We start from the raw sequence: 8,704 nt of genomic DNA, 5'->3' as shown, positions 1-8,704 counted from the left end.
CACACACACACACACACACACACACACTCACAACATGTGCCCAGGTATGAGTTTAAGCCATCAGGTCCAGTACTCAAACCGTGGTCAACTACATGGGAGTCCAGCGACATGGCCATTATACCAACTGCTAGTCCCACTTGTATTCTTCTTATATCCCTAGTTCTTAATTCAATGTCTGAAACAATAGGTATTCTAATATTTGTAAACCAGATTAAATTGTCTAACTTTCCCCTAGTGAGAATAAATGTGAGTTATTTTTATGCATAATCTCCTCATTTATACTTCCAGCTAGCAGAAAAATAGATTGGTTCACCAACAATATGCCATGGCATAAAGGTGACAATGCTAAATGTATAAAATGCAAATTACTTTAAGATTATATAAATTACACGAGAGTACTGTTTCCATGATGTCTGTCCAGCAGCAGGTTGGACAGATCATTTATCTAGGAACAGACTAAAATAAACTTGGTGCAGAGAAGAGCTTAAAAAGAATAATGCTAATGTAACACCCATGACAAAAAAAAAAAAAAAAGAATGTATCTTTGTCATTAGAACCTGCAAGACCTTGGCCTTAGAGCATATAAGAGGATATAGTTGGAAAAGAAGTAGTTCTACTTAATAATGAGTCAGTGTCCAAGGGTACCCAAGTGGACAGAATTGCTAGTTGTGTGTGTTTTACAGCACTGTGAGACATTAGCAGATAGTTGTAAGGATCGTGTTATAATAATTGCAAATTTGTTTGGGGACTTTTACCATCTTTAAAACTTCCAGTATTCAAAATGTGCCTAGAGAGTAGAGAGGCAGTTGAGGTAGAATTACGAAAGATAATTTGAAAGAGAACAGGCTGGATTTAAATCTTTGGTCTCTGCACTCACTACTCTGATGACCTTTGGCAAGTTATGTAAATTTAAGAAGCTCAGATTGCTCTGCTCCAAGATAAGACAGGACCTACTTCAAAAGGTTTTAAGAATTAAACAAGCTGAGTATGTCGGTGCCCAAGATCCTGAGAGGAGAACGGCGGAGAAGGGATTGCGGTGTGACCATCCCTCCTAGAGGGTGATTTCTCGCTTTCTGTCTCTCTGTCTCTCTGTCTGGCTGGCGAGCGCACGCGCCCTATAGCAAAAACCTCTCCAAAAAAAAAATAATAATAATAATTAAACAAGCTGAAAATGATGCCTGGCTTGTAGGAAACCCTGTTAACTACTGCCTATTGTTATAGGTTGACTTTTTATATGTATTATTATAGCCCATAGTGAGACTTGAAAGAATAACTTCACTTTAGCAGCCTTTCCCTGTTGCTATCTTTTAAAACTCACAGTCTAACTTATGTGATTCTCTGCTTCCATGACAATGCACCGTGTGGGTAAGAGACAAAGAGAAGATGTTTAAACACAACTAAGACATTTTTTTCTTTCTATTCAATTTTACAAAAACATAGAGCTGCTATTGTCATTGTCCTATATAAAATTATAACTACTCATTTGCCAGAAAATCAAATCTAAGCATTTCTAGCCAATAGGTATCCCTTATAGGCCTCTGATACAATCAGACAAATAAAATAATTTTTATGAAGTTTTCTGCTATGACAAAGTGAGGACAGTTGAGAAAATGGTAAAATTTGCAAAATACCATATGGGGAAACAGACCAGAGATGAACAGTCAAAGGAAGAAAAAAAACAATTCTATCACAGATACTTAGAAATTAAGAGTAAATTAGTGCAAAGATCAGATAGATGAGGCAAACTCAGAGTATACAAGGACACAGAAGGGCATAAACTTTTATCTGACCAAAGTTAAAAAGGATCAATGGCCAGATACATTTACACACACACGTGAAATTCCATGGTACAGCTATGCTTTGTTTGAGCAATCAGATACCTGTGTTATCTGGGAAGTACTTACTAACCGTGACTCATGACATTGCTTCTACCCAATCCACAGAGATTGACGATTGCACATGGCAGGTACTAACACCTGCCTCTTGAGGATGTTGGGGTAATTAGTGTTTTTAATAATGTTTTGAGCATTAGAAACCTAAAAGCAAATGAATAGGTAATAGTATTGCAATCAAGGACACATCAGGCTCAAAGGCTCCTTTTAACATACTTACATAAAAACAAAATGTTTCTCAACCAAATGAAATTCTTCAGACAATGGGGTGGTTCTTGCAATTCAACCTGAAAACATTAAGTTGCAAAACAACTAACTCATCCTAAACACATTGAAGTCTTATTATTTGCACTCAGCATCAATGACCTCTGTGTTGCTAAATCCATTTGGATATTTCTTAATAACCATGTCCATAGCGTTTGGCATGGTTATTGACCACTACCCTCATTTTTAGCTATCCTTTTTGTTGTTGTTTTGATGTTTGTTTACTTAGATGCCAGAATCATGGGTGATTCTCATTTTTCCAGAATTCAACCATTCACTTTTTGGGGCACCATGATATTCATTCTTCTGGGGTTTAGTGTCTGTTTTGCAGATTTTTCTTTCTCTGCCTATCCTACCATGTTTGTTACTTTTCTAAGTGCTGTTCTTTCTGAAATCTCTGCTCCTGGCCAGTATCAGTCATTACTGTGGTTCCATGTGAAAAAGATTGAGTAGGAGCTCGGAATAAGATCTGGTCATCACAGAGGCTGTCATGGAATAGATGGCATTATTTTTTTTTTAATTGCCAAAGGGCACATACTCTGACCAAAAGAGACAGAAGCATAGTGAGAATGAGAAAGAGAGGGGGAAAGTGTCCCCCAACCCCAATAATATATGGTCAAACTGCAATCCCTTCTCTCCATTTCTCTATCCTGGTAGGATTTGAAACATATACACACACATGCCCAGTATGTTTTTCAAGCCACCATGACTGGCTTCAACCTGTGGTCAGCCCCATGGCATCCAGTTCCCTAAACCACTCACTACAGGACTGGCCCAGTGGCATCTGAGTTGATTCCTTAAATATGAGTATATGGGTCAAATGGGGCCTTATAACATATTTGATGTAAAATTGAAGTTACACTTGTATAAAATTATATCTCCCATTTTATTGCCTAGTCCACTTGTTCTTTATAAAAGAAATATCTTCCTCCAAAGGAAATTGGTTGGTTTTCACTCTAGTGCCTCAAATCAAAAGGAGGTCCCCATGACAGAGTTACATTAGAAAAATGTACTAGGCTCATTCCTTACATGAAAATGTGTTCACTTGAATTAAGTAAACTGAAAGTGATGTGACTTCATTAGTCTTTTGGTTTGCTAAACAAGAATTCTTATGATTGCAGAGTAGACTCTTCCACTTGAAAAGAAAAGCTCATTATTAATTACATTTCTAATATTCAAAAGAATTATTCATTTGTTTTTGACAATCAAATCAAAGAAATTACCATGTACATCATTTTCAACATAGAATTTTACATTCTTGGGTCTATTAAGTGTTTCTTCCTTTTGTCCCCTCCCGCCCACGCTCTACCATCCACTCTCCTCCCTTGTGGACTCTGGTATCTATACTTATCCTTCCTACTCTCATATTTTTAGGACAGCAAAAGAACTGCTAAAAAAAAACTACATAACTTTTTCTAAATAAAAACTTTAATTAATAATGAAAATTTTAAAGATAAGGGCTAGAAAAGTTGCCATGGTAGAGATGCAGATTTTACAAAGGAGACAAATGTTACTACATTTGGATTAATCTGCTATTTTATTGTACCTTTTTTATATTTGCAGAGTGCTTTAAAATAACCCCTCTAACATGCACATAAATTAGATAACTATTATCATCCTAATTTTTCAAAAGATAAAATAGAAACAGAGATCAGCAAAGCAATCTGCCCTCTTCCAGTAGAAAAAAGGCAAGTTGGAACAGATTAAAAATCATTGAGCTTGAAATTCTATTTTGCTGGATGGGCTAGAGCCCAGGACTACCCACTGGATCAGTGCTTCTCAGCGCTCGCCAAATTTGAACAAATCAGTGTATAGTTGTGATAGCTCATCCAGATAATTTAGGTCAGAATTACCCTATGACCCTGCAATCTCAAACACAATATAACCTGAATTATTCAACAAATGCAAAACTTCATGCTTAGCTACTAAAGAGAGCCACCACGATACTAGTGTTCCATGGGGAAGGGAACAGATTTAACTCACATTTGGTTGGCCCAAGAAAATGAGAGTGATTAGAACATTTGCTTAGCTAAAATTATTGCATTTTATGGCTAAGCAGTGGTAGAGTGGTAACAATTGAATCTACATAGGAAGGTCCTGAGTTTATGTCCCAAGACCTCCCTGAGGATTCTGGGCATGTGTGTGTGTTTATCATTCAGGCTGGATGAGATAGAGATGGATCGTGGTATGAAGACTGTTGATGTTGTCTGTCTCTCTGATGAAAAAAATAACCCAACTTCTTAAAATGTATTTTAGTTTCTTTATGGATTATTTGCTGTATATATATGTGTATATATATATATATATACACACACACACACACACACATACACACATAAACACTCAGATATATATCTATATATACACATACATATACAGAAAGAGTGATTTTCAGTTTTTCACTAAATACACAGATGAATTGAAAATGTCACCTACAGGGGCCAGCCAGTAGTACGGTCGTTTAAGGTGTTGGGCTCCCACATGGTTGACTATGGTTCGAGTCCTGGATCGGGCAGCTTGTGTCTTACTTTCCCTCTCATTGTCTCTCTCGGGCAAGTGCACATGACCTAAAGCACATTTAAAAATAATAATAATAAATTAAATAATTTTGAAAAAAGAATGTTATCTTTATAATTTGGATGATTCTTCTCACTGAAGAAGCCTGTTTATTTCACTCCTGACACCTCATGATGGCAGGTATGTGAATACAACCTGAAATTTCACTTATTAAAATACTTGATTTCCAGGGACACTTTTCCAAGATTGGGAGGCCTCTCTCCCACCACAATGGAGGAGGATCTGAGCCAGCAAAGCAAAGCCACAGGTAAGTGATTTAGTGGAAATCCTGAATGTTCACTAAGGTCTTCTGCAGCATCACAGATCGAACAAGCTGAGATCAAGGCCCTCGTCCCACTACAGGGCCTGACTCACACTGGAGAGGCTTTAAGGCAAGTCATCTACAAAAGCTGGTAACTGCAGATGCCTGACCTACATTTGCGGAGACATTTGTTTGGAGGTAGTATGTTTGCTTTTCAGTTCATAAAGCTTTGTTTAATGATTATAAAGTAAAATGCTCAGTGTTAAACATTTGGAAAAAAAAAAACATTTTGGGAACCAGCAGTTAGCGTAATGGCTATGTCGCTGGACTCCCACGTAGTTGACCGCGATTCACGTCCTGGACCCGGTGGCTTAAAACCCACGCCTGGCCCGTGTGCGTGCGTGCCCAAGATCCCAGAGAGGAGAATGGAGGAGAAGGGATTGCAGCGTGGCCATCCCCTCTGGGGGGTGATTTCTCGCTTTCTGTCTCTCTGTCTCTTTCTGTCTGTCTGGCGAGCGCACGCACCCTATAGTGAAAAACTTCTCAAAAAAAAAAAATTTGTTTTTCAGAACTTTTTTCAGTGCAGGAGATAAGTCACCATAATCCCATCCAGAAGGAATCATTAACACTTCATTATTTCTTTGGAATCAGGGTGTCTTTACTTCAACACAATTGACATTTTAGACTGTTCAATTTAATGTCATGGGGGCCATCCTCTGCACTGTAGGATGTCCAGTAGCATCCTGGTCCTCAACCTACTAAATACCAACAGCACTTCATCCCTCTCCCCCAACTGTGACAACCAGAAATGTATCTGGAAAATGTTAAATGTTCTCTGGAGAGATATTGTCCCTACTGAAAACCACTGGTTTTGTTCTTATAGTTTTTTCCCCTCAAGTTTATTTACTTATTTCTTCCATGCAACAAGACAGAGCAATACAGAAATAAAGATACAACACCCCAACACAGTCTTGATGCTGCGATCCACCCCCACCCCCAGCCTCAGTCAGCCCCTGATCCTGGGCTATGTGTGCCTGGAGTACTTAGGGAGGTCTCTGGCTATCAACCGAGAACTTTCCCATGCAAGTCAGCCTCATAGAGTATGGCATTTTACTGATATCCCACCATCTGGCCCTGAGGATTACCATTTTGATAGTATGTTTTGTGCAAGCAAGAGTGTCAGTTTGATACTTAAGTATGGGAAATTTTTAAAAAGTTTCCTAGGAAGAACTCAGGTCAAACTTATATTTCACAAGTGAGAAGGCTCACAGAAAAGTGACTTGCAGAAGGCCATCCAGTGGATTGGCAGTCAGACCCTCCTCACTTCCAATCTGCTGATTTCACCTTATTTTTGTGTGATTCTTGTCGTTTGTACCTGGCAGTCACATATGTAGATCACAATCACAACTTCTTTGTCTCTGGCTTTTGCGCTTCGAACCAATGGCTCTCCCAGTGCGAGGTATGATTCTGCTTCGTTCTTCTCACGTTCATCCTTGGCCAATAAAGGCCAGTGGCACAGGTAATGACAAATTATATTTTTTTCAGAGGATATCTACCTTTTTTTTTTTTTTTTACTGTCCCATTGCTTTTTTTTTTCTTTTTATTATTATTGGTACATTCAACCACTATACATCATTTAGATTGTAAAGAGACTTTACCCAGCATGAGATACGCCTCAGATCAGCCCAGTCAAGAATACTATACATGTCATCATCAACAGGTAATAAACCATACTGATGTCCCACAAATGTCTTTCCTCCCTATTCCTCCCCCCCAAATTTCCTTTCCTACACACTTCCCCTCTCCCATCATCCCTCCATTTTTGTCCCTAGTGTCCGTAACAATTTTCAATGCTTTTAAGCACTCCAGTCTTTTTTCTTTCTTTTCTTTTGTCTGCTTAGAACCCTCTCATGGCTTTCCATTGCATTTCATCTACAAAGTCCTTGCCACAGCATAGAAGGCCATGTATCTTGAAAGCCTCACTATCTCTGTTCCAATCACACTGGCTGTATGGTTGCTTGAGGTATCCTAGGACCAGCCCATAGCACGGTGGTTAAACACTATGCATTGGGAATCAGACTCCACGTGGCCAATGGAGGTTCAAATCCCAGCCTCAGCAACTTGTGGAATAATCCAGGAACAAGTGTGTGTCCCCAAATTCTGACAAGATGGAGAATGGAGGAAAAAGCATTACAGCATAACCATGCCCCACTGGGAAGTGCTCTCTCTCTCTCTCTTTGAAAAATACATGTTCCTCTGGCAATAAAAATAAATATATAAATAAAGAAGGCATTCCAAGCTCTGACTAGAATGTTTCTCCTCTACATTCCTGTGACTAGCTCCTTCTTATCATTTAGGTTTCATCTGAAAAGTCAGTTCTTCGGGGAGGGTCCCTTCTTACCAAGTAGCCACTTCTGCCTACACCTAAGATGCTCTGGATCATGATGCCCAGTTTCATAGTCTTCATATTATTTATGGTCTTAATCTAAATAACCATGTTGATCAGTTTACTTTCTATCAGCTTCCTTCTCCCTACTCTCCTCCAGAACATGTCTGCTTTCTTCACTGGTGGATCCCTGTTGCCCACGATAACAGCCAGTGGGTATTGTGGGCACACAGTATCCCAGAATATTTTTGAATGAATGAATAAATACACTAAAGAAACTTCCACAAATAGAGTTTAGGATTTTTGGCATCCTTTCCTAAATAACCCTCACCCCTCCTGTTTTAATTCACATTCTATCTCCACCCCATCCTCATTGCACTACATATTGTAGAGGCAGAGTCAGACCTGAAATACCAGAGTTTCATTTAGTGACATTGATTTAATAGCCTATACTTTATCTGATGATGAGCCAGTCATTTATATATCATTGAATTTCCCAATTTTATACAACATTAATAGTCATGTCTTTTTTCTTTTCTTTTTTTTTTTTTTTTACTTTAGTCATGGGTTCATTTACCTGAGTAACATCATCTAATAGTCAAGCCCAAAGGCAAAAGACTTAAGGAAGCAGAGTTACTAAGAGGACTCTGCTTATTGGCATGGATTATTACTACTGTCTACCTCATCCAGATGTCGTGAGAACAAATGAGATAATATCCGTATTTCAATCTTAATAAGAAACATTTGTGCACACACAAAAATATTGATTCCTGACATTCCAATGAATCATGTATATGCCTCTTACTAGTAGTTATAGCAAGAAAGGTCATCTTTTGCATTTCTCATAAGTCTATGAAAATCTAGTTGCTTAAGGCATTTATCCAAAGTTTCCTACTCAGAATTTGGGAATATTTAGAAATAAAAGACTGAGTAAATTTCAGGAAGTTTCTACATACTTTACTTTCTGGAGCTTCTATCTGCCCTCGTAGAACACAGCATCTTAGAAAGCAAAAAGCACTTATAAATCCCCCGAGCCAGCCCCCTTATATTACAGAGAGCAACACCCACAAGGTCATAGACCAAAGTCCATCAAGCTTGCCAATGGTTGAAGCCAGCCTAGCGCCAGTTTCCCCCACTTTCACTCCAGTTTTGTTTTTTGTTTTTTGGTTTTTTTTTTTTTTTTATCATATCACATTGCATTGCGTGTGTTATTTTACTACCTTCTTCTCACTTCCAAAGGTCAGGACAGAAAGCAGAGGGGAGAGTAAAAAATAAAGATTAAGATCTTAGCATGAAAAAAGAAAACAACCCACAGTTCTGTCTAATATTTCCAGTTTTTGGTCT

The sequence above is a fragment of the Tupaia chinensis genome, unplaced genomic scaffold, assembly GCF_000334495.1.
Source record: "Tupaia chinensis unplaced genomic scaffold, TupChi_1.0 Scaffold000354_1, whole genome shotgun sequence".
Classification (NCBI taxonomy): Eukaryota; Metazoa; Chordata; class Mammalia; order Scandentia; family Tupaiidae; genus Tupaia; species Tupaia belangeri.
This window is presented reverse-complemented; position numbering follows the sequence as displayed.